The 13,461-nt window shown below is 41.2% G+C and overlaps 1 protein-coding gene across 4 annotated transcripts in view; it reads right to left on the bottom strand.

The window, feature by feature from the left end:
- NSMCE2 (NSE2 (MMS21) homolog, SMC5-SMC6 complex SUMO ligase) overlaps positions 1–13,461 on the bottom strand; it is a 132,699-nt gene that overhangs the window by 70,785 nt on the left and 48,453 nt on the right. The window lies entirely within an intron of this gene.

The following is a 13,461-nucleotide window of genomic DNA, read 5'->3' as shown; positions in this document are numbered from 1 at the left end:
AACATTACATTCTAGGGAACTGTGCCTTTGACAGGTCTTCATAAGAAGCTTACAGTGGTGGGGACTGTGCTATGCAATGATGATCAGCAACAGCACAGACTCTGAAAGAAGGTGGACATCTGTCAAATCCTTAATGCTAAGCATTTTCTGAACCAGACAAAGGCTATTTCTGTCCCAAACATATGGCAAAACATGCCAATATGAAAAAAAGGAGGTAAGCACCATTTCTGCTGAGCCACTCTTCCCCTGCTGCACACATTGAATTCTGCCCCTCACCAGACCACGGTACTGTTCATTGTGAAAGACAGGAAAAGAGACTACAAAGAAAAAAATGGTCCACTTCATCAAATCGTTTAGAGGTTCCAGAGTCTACAGAGACCTTGGAAATCCTACAGAATATATTTTATTTCAGGAGCCAAAGAAATAATAAATGTTCATGTAAAAATGGGCTTTGCAGATATATAAAATGCTACATAGCCAAGAATACTTTATTTTCCTTTTAATCAAAGCAAAGTAATCCATAGAACTATTATCTCTCCCAAGACTAAAGCCAGTTCGGCACATTTACTTTAGGCAGATGCAAGCTGTGTCAAGAAAAATAAGAAAAAACCATGCACTGCCAGATGACAGCATGCAGTTTTCAAAGGCACCTGGAGAGAAAAGATCACCTACCACAACATCCAGCTGTGAATGGGAAAGACTCAGGAAGACCTTGGTACCAAAGGAGCACAGTGACTATGAAAGACCAGCAGCATGTCATCCCAGATGCTCAGACTGCTGCATAAAGCCAAACAGTAGCGTCCATTCCTTATCCTATGAAACCTGACATAAGGAGCAAAGGAAAACAGAACATTCTGTGCCCAGGGCAAAGGGGGCAATCGCACGCACTCCAGTGATTTGCCTGTGTTGGTATCACAGCAAACTGCGCAAAGGAAGGCCTATCACAACCAAAACCAACACTGTTCAGTACTCAGCTGGAGAAGAAACTTGGCCATCAGGTGTATGCAAGTACAAGCAAGAAGTTACTAAATGAAAATACATTTAAAATCCAACACATTATAAAACAATGATTTTATCTGGACAACGCGTAGTGCAAACATACTCCTTTCTGCAACTCCATCAGTTTGTTTTTACAGACATTCTCTCTGTAACATAAAAATAATGTATAAACACAGGACCACACTCACAAGCATAGCCCAAATAACAACCCATCACCAAGACCAGCCCTCACCACAAATGACAGCACTATGGCCAGATACCATATAGAAGATCCAGCTGTGTATACTAAAAAAAACCCAAAGTCCTTCTAAGTTGCTGATACTCACACAAAAAGTAAAAGAAATTATGTGGACATTCATTACAGACATCCATCTGTAGCAAAGACAGTGTCAATAATCTTTTCCTCTCCACGGGGACTATGTTAATAGTTACATCAGGCTCTTTTATCTTTTTCTTGACTCATGGCAGATTTGAGCACAGAAATTCACCAACACAGCATCTTCAATCATACCCTCAGAGTGAGAGGTGAAGAGAAGGGCACATACAATGTTCGTTCAAACAGTGGTTCTCTCAACTCCAACTTCCAAAATTAAAGGACTTCACACATATGAGAAGAAAAAGATCAGGAACTGTAACTTATACCATTATGTTAGCAAAAAAGACAGATGTTTGAGAAGCTGCATTATATGCACACGAATAAGCTTTGCCCCTGCCACTGTGGAGCTACAAAAATTTGCATGTAAGACATCTGCACTGACGTCATGAGAACAATTATACAAAACCCTCCCTTGGCTACATAACTATAATCACACAGCGTGCTGCCATATATCTAACAAAGTAAGAGCAAGCATGCTATTTGCTAAAGGCAACATGAACAATTCCACCAGTTATCAAGAAAAGAAAGTCTTTCACACCAGCTATATTCCCAACACCACGTTGTGAGAATAGTCCAGCAATGCAGCACATACAACACAGGCTCAGACAACCATCTAAGATAGAAACCTAAAGAGTCAGATGAGAGAGATGCTCAAAGAATAATCTTTCCTGTAGTTTAACTTCTTTCACATTTACAATTTAAATTAGCTTCTGTTCACCTCCAGACAATTGCTTGCATTAAAATGATCAGTAGAGACACCATTCCTGACCACACTCAATACTGTACCATCACATATGCTATTAGTGAAATGCCAGGTAGACCTTCTGGAAGGTCAACACATCACAGGTGAATAATAAGGCACGGCCACCCACTATAATAACAAGTAAATATGTTTGCTGTGCACAAGCAATTTCTCTTTGGTGCTGCATATCCTATTCCACAAAGAGGGTTGAGAATGGTCTAGCCCAACAACAGAAATGAAAACAAATGAAAGAAAACGTGACATCAGTTCTAGCTCCTCATGGTGGGACAGAATTGCAACATCTTACACACTGCATCAGCACAACACCCTTACAGGTACATTACAGTTTTCTTTAGTTCCCACCACCCCCTCCTACTCTACAGATTCACGATGGATGTAGTGGTGATGAGATGAGCATAACAAAATGTACGAGGACAATACAAACATAGGATACGGCTAAGGGACAGGCAAAATTATCACTATTCAGGGCACCAAGTTGGGGTCATACTTCTTTTTGGTCTCAGCAGCATGTCAGATAAATGCTTACTAGCAAACCCGAAGCCATTGGCATGTTCAATTTGTCAGTAAAAGTTACTTCCATGGGAACCATGAAAGACACATTAAGCAAACAACTGTTCATTTAGTAGCACTGTCAGCCCAAACCAGCATGCTAAGTAACACCCTGCAGTCATTAGCCAATCCATTGAGAGTTACGTTGATTTTGAAATGGGGTGGAGGCATACACACCCTACCAAGCATCCTGGAAATGACATATAACTATGAACTGGGAGTGTTCAGGACATATGGTGAAAAGCAGTATCAATCAGTCACAACAGCTTGTTTACAGCAATAGAAAAAAGCAAAAGCAGCTGCTGTGACAGTCCCATAGCAGCAAAGAACCACATGGTTATTTACATGGGAGCTCAGCAATAAGAGGGAGAACAGACATGTTGTACATGACAGTGAATGATACTCCATACATGATCTACCAGCAGTGCTGATAGGAAAACACATTTAGGAGCACTAAAAAAATAATTGTTTAGAAAAATGTAGCAGTGGTTTACCTATGTAGGTGTTTACCTACATTTGCCCATGGCAACACACCACACCACCTGGTCACAGCTGACATATGCAAAGAGGTTACCGCGTTTGATGGGCAATGCTTACGAAATGAGCCAGTTCATGGCAGGTCTTTGACTTCTGCCATGTCTATCCATTAGAATGAGCCTTCCTTTTGTAGATTCTTTCACTGGTAGCGTGTGTATTCCATGCATGAACAGGTAGACTGTGCCTCAAAAAATCAGGCTTTTTGAAAGGCCAGCTTGCAGACTCTAAGACAACTGTAAACTCTGAGTATTCTATGGGGCAGCCTGGGGAATTTTTATTTCATCGATTAGCATAACTATCAAGAGGGAAATAAATCATTTTGTTCCACACCAATCCCAGAACCAGTGAGGTCAAAGGTACCACTGACTAAAACTGGACCAGCTTGTGGTATTAGTCTACGTACAGTAAGGGATCAGTGTCTAAAAAGGCACTAATTAGCATAACTCTGCATGTAGCATTGCAGCATTTAGTAATTTGTCCTTCCCAGCATTACGTCCCAAAACACTTTTACAAACATGAAATAATTTAGCCTCAAATGCCCATTGTGACATATGTACCATCAACGGCATTTTACAAATGGGGAGACTGTGGCATGAAGAGAACTTGGCCTAAGGTTGCACAAGGAGACTGTGGCAGAACCAAGAATGAATAAATCCCGGTTCTGTGCTTTGAGCACAAAGTCATCCTTTTACCTTCTCCTTTAGCTGAGGGAAAGTTCAAATTAACAAGTGCATTTGGCTCACTCTCTACAAAGAGGCCCGAAACAGCTCGTGGCTGCTTGGCAAACTTTGTGATAAAAGAGCGGATTTTCTGCGTACCACAACAATGCTCCACTGGACTTTGCATTGCAGTAGTTCAGCATGTGATACGCCACGGTTATTTTTTAGCCTTTTCTTTCTTCTCTCTTTTGCACATTAGTCCTTTAGCTGTGTATTTTTAATCCTGTCACGGTTGCTAGGTACCCCTTCTCAGGGCTATCGTTTATGTCCCTTGGTTTTGGGGAGTTTGCCAGTGCAAACTCAGAAATTTCTTGCCACACCTGAACCACGTTGAGGTTTCCTCAAACCAGTGACTCAATCTGCAAAAGAAGTATCTTTCCAAAGAATTCAGAATTCTCACCTTAATCTTTCAAACCACACATTATTTGTTCCCTGCAATTTAATCCCTACAAAATATGGACTTTTAAAGTTTAATTTATGGATATTATTGACATTTGGTATTTGTGAGGTAAAGAAACAGTTCTGCTTGCTAATGACCTTTTTAATGACCAAGTCAGCTGACATGGCAGAATTTCTTCATTTTCTGGATTCTTTGTTGTTTCATTTATGAAAGGGAGGGTGATTAGTCACTCAGTGCTAAGAAGCTCAGAGGTATGTATTTACCTAGATATTTATATCCTTTTGGGACAACCCAAAAAAAGATATGCTGATGTCTCCAGCCAACTCTAAACTCACAGTCATTTAGACTGTGTTTACACTTCAGCCATGTGCCGGTGCATATGCTTATGGAACACCAATAGCAGCTGCATCTTTGGGAGAAAAACTTAGCCTCTTATAGCTCCTGTTGGAACAGAATTTCTTATCTCTGTGAATTTGATATTGTAAAGGAACTCAGTCAAGATTTTTCAGACAACTTCAGGTACTTCAGGACTTGGGATGACTAGCCTAAGACATCCCACAAAGACCTAGTTCTCAGAGCCTGGGTATCTCACACTTTCTGAATTGACATCACTTTAAAATGTTTGACCCAGACACGGACATACCTAAAACTACTTATTGCAGAGAACAAATGCCAAGAAATGGCTGGCTATAGCAATAAGTACAGACACCGTCAAAACAGCCTCTCTGAGCATCTCCATCAGATAGAAATAACTATTCTTCCTTTATTTACATCTGCTATGCAACGAAATCAACCAAAAATGCACGTCATTTCTTTCTTATTTAACGATTCCTACGTCCTATTGTTTCATCCTTACCTCACTAAATAATTTATTATTACAAATACGCAGCCTTTCAACATGCACATTTATTTTACCCCAGGGTAAGTCAAAGTTTGCTGTGATTATTTATTATAACCATTTTTTTTTCACTGAGAGGGACAATAACATGGGAGCTAAGTAAATTTGTGGGTTGAGTCACCCATACACTCTGTGAATCATGTGAGAACCAACTCCAAGTGAGTCACCACCGTAACTGAATCAGGCTGCAAAATTTCAGGTCAACCTAAACAGTCATTTATTATTCTTCAATGGCTGGATTCAAACCCTTAGCGAATATCAGATTATTCATTGATGCACAAATAAAACACAGCTCGTGAAAACATCTGCAAGGGCAGTCAAAAAGGATATCATCATTCAGCAGCAAGAGCTGCTGCTAGTTTGAACACAGCTCTGCTGCAGTCAGAATTGCCTAAGGGCACACATCTGATTCAGGAGATTCAACACTTCTACATATCGTGGCTGCAGGGCTAGGACTCCAGTTGAGCAACACCTTCGCAGACAATTGTGAAATGCCAAGAGAGGCATATTTATGAGGGCTGACCCATACTTATGACACATACCTGCCTATTAAACCGGGCCAGCACAACAGAAAATGACTGTCAGCACATTTCACATATCCCAAAACTCTGCCAGAGTAACAGTCTGAAGGTGAGGCAGGGTTGCCACGGTTCACAAGCAGCATGTCAATATGGTGGTTGTAGCTGAGGTGTCCCCCAAAATGAAATTATTAGTACCTTCCACAGTTTCTTTTCCTTACTTTGAATGCAGCTGGAGATGTTTAACCTTTACAAAGAAAGTAAGCACGGAGGGGCACACGCTGCTCCCATATATGCTGGGTATATCCAAACTAACTCCTCACAAGTCGTGGCACGTTAGAGTCATTTTGGCAAGGCTACAAATGGACTTTGGCCCACCCTGTTTGCCTTCCTTCTCCTGTTCAGAAAGGAACCATATATACAGAGTGGGATTAAAGTAAATGAGCACCAGGTGAAGAAACAAAACTGCCTGGGTGCAAATGCAAAGTTTACAGCCTGAACAGCATTTCTTGGGGTTCCCATCTGTTAGAAGTTTCACCTCAGGTAAAATGCTTTACTCTGCACAGGTTTCAACAGAAAAAAACGCTCTTTGTATTTTCCCCAGTTACTCACTATGGTAGAGACAAGACTGTGAACATCGTTTTGTTACTCTCAAAGACCCCTTGTGCGCTGCTTTACAAAGTGCAAAGAAGTAAAAAAAAGCAATGAAAGAGGATCTTATTTAAATTCAAGTATTAAAACTACTTGTTATAGTGTAATAGTGTAAAACTGGCTCATAAAGACAGCAATAAATGTGAGCAGTAGAGGTGAGGTTTTCCCAAGGTACCAAAGTGAAGACAGTTAATGGATATTTAGCACCTCAATCCCTCCAGTATTTCTGAAAGCCCAACTGCCTGTGGTTTGCCGTGAGGGTTGAACAGAATTTTCTTAATGATTTCAACCAAACAGAAGTCTGTCTTCATCTTGCTTCTATGTAGTTTCTCAATATATGAAGTATGAATACAACAAAGCAAAAAATTCTACAGTGTTCAGGAGACATTTACGAAAACACCTAAAAAATGTGGTTCAAGACACAGTGGAGGAGCAAGAACATAAATTTACTAATCCCTTCTTATCTATGTAAAGTTCTACCACAAACATAGTGTATATGCAAGCTAATTTTGGTGCACTAGAGATACACAGCATCTTGTTCTAAGTAGTTTCTCCTGAGCACAGATTAAGGCCTATAACAGCAGAAATAACTATTCTTATAAAAATGTTGCTTTGTTTTAACAGCATGTTAGAAACTGTGAGGCAGATGGTGCATCTGTTTTAGCAAGGTTGATTCAGCAAATGCATCAGGCCGTTGAACCAGTTTACCAAGCTGCTGATTAATTCACATATTTAGAAAATACATTAACATGGATATTAGAGCATTTTTTTTGTCTTTAATATCCCACTCAAACCGATGGGAATTTAGACATTGATTTCAGTGGGAGCAGAAGAAGGCCCTAAGGGGTTTTCAGATTAACAACCTGTTCACTCTTGTATGGTTCTGCTTGGTTGACTGAGATCACTAAACTCCATGTTTTCCACAGCATGGAAATAAAGAGCTAAATCCTAAAATAAGTACAATTCAGTGTTATCTTCACCAGCTCCCACAAAACACTGTTGATTTATGCCAGCTGTGAAGCTGATCCCTATTTAAATACAAAGTGTGACTTATTCTTTGGAGAACGGCATACAGCATGTATTGTTAAAATCAGCTGATTTTCCTGAGGGATGTTTTCCATATTCCTTGGGTATACCTCCAGTGAAAGTCAAGCAGACTTTTTCAATTTTTACTCCTCTCAATTTTTTTTTCATCCATCTGATGACATTCTTGTCCCCAAAAAGTTCTTCAGCACTGACAGCATTTCTTCTTCATACTCTCCAAAACAGCAATGTGAGTCATGTTGTCGTTTTTCATTAAGACTAAGTGTAACCTTTAAACTTTTGGGAAACAGCAATAAGATTTCTAAGAACTAACTCATGCTTTATTTGAATTGACATTAGTTGAAAAATATATACCCTGGCTGACACTTACACCCTAGACTCACCGAATTAATATATTTGTATTAATATACAGATCAAGATGGCAATACTTCCATCAGGGTCAGCTCCACCTTTAACACAAAACACTGAAATCAGTGATGTGCAGAGCTGCATTAACCAGAAAAAAAAAAAAAGAGTGCAACTGCTGTATGCCCCCCAAATTTCCTTATAAGCAGGGAGGACCTATCTTACTTACACTGCAGTGGGTGCAAAACATCTCACCTGTATGACAGTCCCAGTCTGTGCCCTGTGGCAGAAATGCCTTTTACTTTGCACTTTTACTGCGAATGCCTTAGAGACAAGCGTCTCCTCTGAGCCTTTCTACATATCACGTTCTTCAGCCATTATTAGTGATGTTTTCTTATCCAGCCTCCTACTGGGACAGCCCTCACTAGAGTTATCAGCCACTAAATCCCAGGTCTTACTTCCATTCTTACCCTTCTTGATTTACCAGTTCTGGCTGACAGCTTGCACCTCTTCCCCGGTCTTGGCAAACACTACTTATTTCCTAGCACATGTACAAGTGACACTTTTCTGTTATGTGGCATAGGACGCTCTGGAATGCTAACATACCCTTTTTGCTGTATAGGTGTCCCAGGATACCTCAGTTCCCTAGTTTTTATAGGCTCCCTGCAGGGAGTATATCATCTGACACAGAAGGATATTTGCAGCTGCAATTCTTTTCCTCCTCTTTGCTTGTAGGTCCCATCTTTGTTATTAACGCAGTTTCAGGAAAGCCTTAGAAACAGAACTGTATCAGAAAATGAGCGTTCAAAGGGTCTTTGCTCCTAGTGTGCCAAATTAAGCTGCTTATATGTTCCTCTATAGTCACCAATTTTTGCAAAGACAACACGTGCCGTTTAACAGCCTGGATTAATCTTGTCTACATTACCATCCTACACATCATTCCCACCAACTTTCAAAAATCCTTAGAGTCCATCCACATCTCTCCTGTTATCTATCAGAGGATCAAGAGGTTGGTTCTTGCCAGTAGATAACTGATGATGCCAGTCCCTGTCACTCTACCTGTTTGATTTTCAAAACGAATGCCTTCACACTTTCTCTCTCCTCGTCCTCCTGCTATGGAAAAGCTCCTCATAAACATTTTGGAATAAATATTTAAATCCTTCTTCAAAACCCTTGTTTAAAAACACCTTCCTTTATTATGATGTCCACAAACCCCTTCACAACTGCCCGACTGTTTCTGCGCTATGAGAGCTGTGTGTCCTGCACGACTGAGCCCAACTTCCTGATTCCAGAGCATTTTTTATTACAGGTCACTACACGGACTTCCACAGCTTAGCTCCAAACCAACTTGCTTCGTACTCTCCACATTAAAGGAAACCTGAAAAATTGTGAACAATATAATAAGCTGTAATTAAACACAATATTAGCAATAGTAATACCTAACTGTAAAGTGGATACCGGATGCAATCTGATATCTGACTGTAGAATAGAAAGCACACAAGAAGAGCTTTTAAAAATTCAGAGACATTTGTTTTGCAACTTTCTTGCAATTTATAAGCCTTTTTTAAAATCTAAATGTAAATTATCAATCTAGGTTTAAAATTATGACTAAAAATGAGATCATATTCCAACTCTCCAGCCAGTACAGATTCCTCCATTCTACATAAACCCTTGATTTTAAAATGTTGATCCAACTAATTAAAATATAACTTTAATTTAAAACAGTTCTTAAATAGTTCATAGTTAAAATAACAATTTCTGTAAATGAGGCTGGTGTGTGACAGCAGTATTAACTTACTCATGTCTGCAAAATGTGACATCAGGGTGAGAAGAAACAGGGTAAAAATAAGAGTCCACTTTTCAGCTATAAGGCTGGAGGAGACAGCTCTACCTGAGAGTTTGTCTGCATGGCAGTAAGGAAAAAAAGGAGCATGAAACAGAAGAATTCCTAAATGAGGGTACTCCTCACATATACTGATGAAATACTGCTTGTAAAAGCAAAACAAATCAAAAAGCCTCACCTCAAATTTAAATATACTTAATATTGCCTCAGCTGACAAAAAAAAAAGGTTATGGAGCAGAAATCTTGTCTCAGTAAGAACTTACACAGGAAGTCAAACTAGTCTGAGTTTGGCCATAATACCGGAAAAACTCGGTACGTTTTTGGCTATCAAAAACATTCCCATCCTGCTGGCTGACAATCCCAGCGATGTGATGTTGTCCATGACTAGAAACTGTCACTTAGCATAAGACACTCTATGCATGCGAGCATTTCCTTTCTGTTATTTTCAAACTCAATAGATACGTTTTTTTCTTGTTCCGCAGTTTCTGCAACACTATCAAATTTGTCTCCTCAAATGCTTCCAGGCTGCTAACGTAAACCCTATGCCAGACAACTCTCTTGATCGCACCTTCCCTGCCATTCGAACTTCTCCCTGCATCTTCCTGAATTTACAGTCCTAGCTCTTATATTTAGTGTTGGTTTTGAACTCGTCCTTCCTCTTTCTCATATTACTTTGCTTTCCCTTTTTTTAGCTTCTTCTGAAGTTCATCTCATTACCATTCATCAGAATTTTTCAGTACTGCACTTTCCTTCTTATACCTCTATCAAACTCACTTTTCCTTCATTTCTCTGACTCATTCGCTGTATATCACATGCTAAACTGATCCCTCTCTTATTACTAGCCTTAATTATGGGATGCTTCCATTATTCCTTTTATATATTACCTTCTCACCAAACACCAGCTCCTGAGTCACTGGCAAAGGATTTAGGGAGCAGACGGAGTGAGCGACTGCCTCCCCTCCATGCATGGGCCATCAGTCTCACAGGAAGAGAACGGTAGGTTTCACTGACCTCTTCGTGGGGTACCGTAGTACGTGCTCTCCCAAGTGCATCCACTGGCACCTAGGAATATTTTGTCCTGAGAGTGCTACTGCTGCACACTTCCCTCAACTGTCATTGAGTCCTTAAGTCACCTCACTACAACCGAAATTACATGATCCAAAGTGGAACAGTATAACTCACCATAAGTAACTAAACCTTATAATTGCATCTCACACTTCAACAGGGATCTTCTCTATGAGTACACGTCACAGCAAATTATTTAAATTTGACTTGACACTACTCTGTAGTCATTCAGAGTCAGATGAAATTTCAGCTACTTCTCAGCCGATCACTTGCTATTTTGGCCAGTTCCTGTAGATGAACTATTACTGATCTCCATCATGATCACAGAATCACAGAATCAATCAGGTTGGAAGAGACCTCCGGGATCATCCAGTCCAACCGTTGCCCTTACACACCACCCTGTCAACTAGACCATGGCACTAAGTGCCATGTCCAGTCTTTTCTTAAACACATCCAGAGATGGTGACTCCACCACCTCCCTCGGCAGCCCATTCCAATGTCTAATAACCCTTTCTGAAAAGAAATTCTTCCTAATGTCCAACCTGAACCTCCCCTGGCGAAGCTTGAGGCTGTGCCCTCTTGTCCTATCGCTAGTTGCACGGGAGAAGAGGCCAACTCCCACTTCACTACAACCTCCCTTCAGGTAGTTGTAGACTGCAATGAGGTCACCTCGGAGCCTCCTCTTCTCCAGGCTAAACAACCCCAGCTCCCTCAGCCGTTCCTCGTAGGTCAGACTCTCCAGACCCTTCACCAGCTTGGTCGCCCTCCTCTGGACTCGCTCCAACACCTCAACATCTTTCTTGAAGTGCGGGGCCCAGAACTGAACACAGTACTCAAGGTGCAGCCTCACCAGTGCTGAGCACAGGGGGACAATTACTTCCCTAATCCTGCTGGCCACACTGCTCCTGATACATGCCAGGATGCTGTTGGCCTTCTTGGTCACCTGGGCACACTGCTGGCTCATGTTTAGCCGGCTGTCGATCAGCACCCCCAGGTCTCTTTCCACCGGGTCGCTTTCTAACCACTCTTCCCCCAGCCTGTAGCGCTGCATGGGGTTGTTGTGGCCAAAGTGTAAGACCCGGCACTTGTTCTTGTTGAACCTCATGCTGTTGGTCTCGGCCCATCTATCTCACCTGTCCAGATCCCTCTGTAGGGCCTTCCTACCCTCCAGCAGATCGACACTCCCACCCAGCTTGGTGTCATCTGCAAATTTGCTGAGGGTGCACTCAATCCCTATGTCTAGATCATCTATAAAGATATTGAACAGCACCGGCCCCAGAACTGAGCCCTGGGGAACACCGCTAGTGACCGGCCGCCAGTTGGACTTTGCCCCATTCACCACCACTCTCTGGGCTCAGCCATCCAGCCAGTTTTTAACCCATTTAAGAGTCCACCCATCCAAGCCCCGGGCAGCCAGTTTGTCCAGGAGGATGCTGTGGGAGACAGTGTCGAATGCCTTACTGAAGTCTAGATAGACTACATCCACAGCCCTGCCCTCATCTACTAAGCGGGTCATTTTGTCATTTTTGTCTTCTGCCATGCACTACACAGTCACATGATAATATTTCCTGCTTCATGAGCTCCTCTTCTTCATCAACTTCACCAGCACATTCTCTTGTCCAAGGGACTTTAGTTTTGACAGCAGACACAGCTCATCTCTACAAAATATAGGGCAGTTGATATCTCCCCTTGTTTCTCAAGTTCATGACAGACTCTGATGACAAGCAATGAGGAATTTCATCTTGTTCTATACAATACTACATGCAAAAGAATCCAAGAACAGGACAAATAACTCCCTGAGGAAGTTATGGATTACAACCAGTAAACAGATGGTTCATTAACTGGTCAACCGTTTCATTGTTCGCACGACAGAGAGAATGAGACATGCCTATTGCAAAGCTGGCTAACAAAACTGAAAAAAAACCCACCCAACTCACTGGCAGAAGAAAAAAAACCCTCTTTTGCAGAGTCACTAACTCAGAATGGAATAATTAAAACTCCCACTTCAGAAGCTACCACTTTGAAGTGGAACTGCAGATCTCTATTTGCATATTAGGAACGCTTGTGTCGATCTCCATGCTCCATCTGGGCAAGAGATTGCAGATGAGGATGACAAGGCTCTGAATTAGGCCTCATGAAATTCTGTAGAGATAATTATGAGTCTCTCAAGATGATGTAATTAGTATATTAGCATGCTTTCCTCCTTTAGCAGTAAATACATTTAAACATTATATAATGTCTTTATGTCTGCTATTTAATATGTCAGGCCTGCTAAAAGTCCTTTGCACCCTTCTGCTTGGTGTGTCAGCATTGTTATAAGCCCCTACTCTGGCAGACAACTAGATGCACAAGACTAAGTTGTAGCAAAGATGCAAATTGTAGCACTTAAAATTTAGAGATCCTGCTACCTAATGCAATCCCCTCCCTAAATTAAGACAGTTAGACTTTTTATAAAATGGATGGAGAAAGCTAAGTGTCAAAAAACAGGAATAAAAAAACCCAGCTACCTAAGCAAAGATCATCTAAGTGACAGGGAGCCCTGTTCCTCTACTGGCAATGGGTGCCTCTACCACAAACCCTTTCCTTGAGTTAGTTGCTTAAGTCAGGCAAACCCTTCCTCATAAACAACGATGACAGAAATCCACATACTATCAGATTTAATATCTCTGTGGTTAAACCAGTCATCAGTAAGGTGAGTGACCCGTTTTCAAATCTCTGCTCATCCCCTATTAGTTGTCCTAGCCCATAGGCTAT

Source organism: Nyctibius grandis, chromosome 3 (genome assembly GCF_013368605.1).
Source record: "Nyctibius grandis isolate bNycGra1 chromosome 3, bNycGra1.pri, whole genome shotgun sequence".
Classification (NCBI taxonomy): Eukaryota; Metazoa; Chordata; class Aves; order Nyctibiiformes; family Nyctibiidae; genus Nyctibius; species Nyctibius grandis.
Note: the sequence above shows the minus strand (reverse complement) of the source record. Positions and strands in the feature narration are given on the sequence as shown.